Here is a 2257-nt window from a genome sequence, read left to right as displayed (position 1 = left end):
TCTTAAAAACTATTTCCTGCAATAGGTACTACTCAGAGCAAAGACTGTGATATACAAGAACTAAAATAGACTATGTAAGCACAGGTTAATTTTATTCAATACTAATACACATTCCCTAAATGAAAAACAAAACAAAACACTGGTCTTTCTATTACTCTTACATTTTTAGGAACTGGATAACGTAGTTTAGGGGTTAGTTTTCTTTTCCTCTACATTTTTGAGATAATTTTTACAACCAGTTCTGAAGCAGTGAGAAAACATATTCAAATGTGGCATCTAGGTATCTGTGTGCTGTACATAGGGTTTTAGTGCCTTACAACAGTCTCAAGTACAGACAGGAACATATTTAATAGAAAAAAAAAATATTTTATTAAACCAATGATTACACAGAAATCTGCACCCTGCATCTGCTGACTGTTCTTGCCTTTCTGTATTCTGTTTTCAATCCTATGGGACCAGAAACTGCTAGATGGAAACTGTCCCTATTATTTAGAGGACTGGCTCAGGTAAAAACAATCTTTACACATAGATCACTGACTACAAGAAAAACTGATTTCATAGTTGTCCATAAGAATCCTTTGATTTGAAAATGCTTTTTTTCCATACGAGATATCTGAAGTACGGATATTTCCACCAGTGATAAAAGATGAGTAAGCTTTCCCCAGGAGCATCTCCCAAACCCATTCCAATATGTCAATCCAGAGCATTGCTAAGCAAAACCTGCCCTTCATGCCAAAGTATGATATGGTTTTGAGATGTGACATATGGGCACTGAGATCAAACCTCCTAACTTGCACTGAGATCAAACCTCCTAACTTATCACTTACAAATTAAGCTCAGACTGAACGTCAGCTGCATCAAGGTATTTTTGCCCACATCATAAATGGAACAGATTTTTTATGGTATTCTGACAAGGCACAAATATAAGAATCAAATCAAGCAAAAATTGTAAAAAAGTAATGTAAGAATTTAGATCAAATACTGTAGGAGCTGAAACTTGGACTGGGAGAAATTGATAGGAGCCTCTTTTGTACTTAAGAATGAAATAAATACTATCTTGCAATTTGTGTGGCAACATGCTGGAGAAAAATAGAGGAGGTCATCTTAGAATTATGAGATTCCTGACCCCATTTCATGAAATGCTTGCTGTTCTGTCTTGGAGCTATCGTCATTTTTCTAATGCAGATGTGATTGGGGTAAAAGTTTTAGTTCAGTCTGTTACTACTTTTTCACTGCTCATCTGAGCACACGTCAACAGTCTGAATACCTACATGAAGACCCCAATATTGCTGAGGACTCATGTGCCAGGCTTTAAACATGGATTTGCATTATTGGCTTTGACACTGAAGATCAACCATAAATTGAGAGATTTTTTTTACCCCAGTTACCACCTTTATGCTACTATAGGGTTCAACTTTATAATCTCCACAGAAGACTTCCTAGCATCTGTACAGAAGCAGATAATAGCCTGTACATTGCAGTTTGAAGTGGGATTTTTTTATTTGTTTACCTAAAGTCTTTGAAAGAATAGGAACATATGGACACTATATATAGAAATTGTTTCTCTCAAAATAAAGTGCGGCTACCTGTGGGACTCAACAAAGCAGCTGTTTAGACATCGCACTAGTTCTTGAGCAAGAGATGAAAAACATGATTTCAGGATCACTGTGTAGATCAGCAACATCTGTGTTTAATACAACAATCTAGCATCACTTTGTTTTTGCAGAAGTACAGGATTCTGTTAAACCTTCAGGATTAAAAATTAATGAAATTGAAAGTCAGGTCAGGGACTGATACTTTAAATATGGACACTGATGTGATTTTCTTGAAAGGATGTCATTACAGTTGGTAAGAAACAGTGAGACACACTCCAATGTCATGGATCTTTTCTCTCTTTGCAAAAGCTGTGCAAGTGACATTGGAGCTATGTTCAGACATGGACTGCTAAAGCAGTTTTGGGGGATATGTCAAGCTATTGTGTTTACCAATTTTGACAATCATCAGTGAAGTCAGAGCTGAATAAAAAGATCTGATTAGTGTAATGCTTTTGTCATGTTTCAAGTGAAAGATGTACAAGTAGGAGTGTACACATCGATGAGGTTCTTAAGGACGTGGTTTAGTACCAAGTGTTGGGTTAAAGGCTGGACTCGATGATCTTGAGGGTCTTTTCCAACCAAAATGATTCCATCAGTCTGATAGTTTGGTGGGCTGAATCCCTCTGATGGTCTTATTGTACAAACCGTGCTCATTTATCCCT

This window comes from Patagioenas fasciata, chromosome 11 (genome assembly GCF_037038585.1).
Source record: "Patagioenas fasciata isolate bPatFas1 chromosome 11, bPatFas1.hap1, whole genome shotgun sequence".
Taxonomy (NCBI): domain Eukaryota; kingdom Metazoa; phylum Chordata; class Aves; order Columbiformes; family Columbidae; genus Patagioenas; species Patagioenas fasciata.
This window is presented reverse-complemented; position numbering follows the sequence as displayed.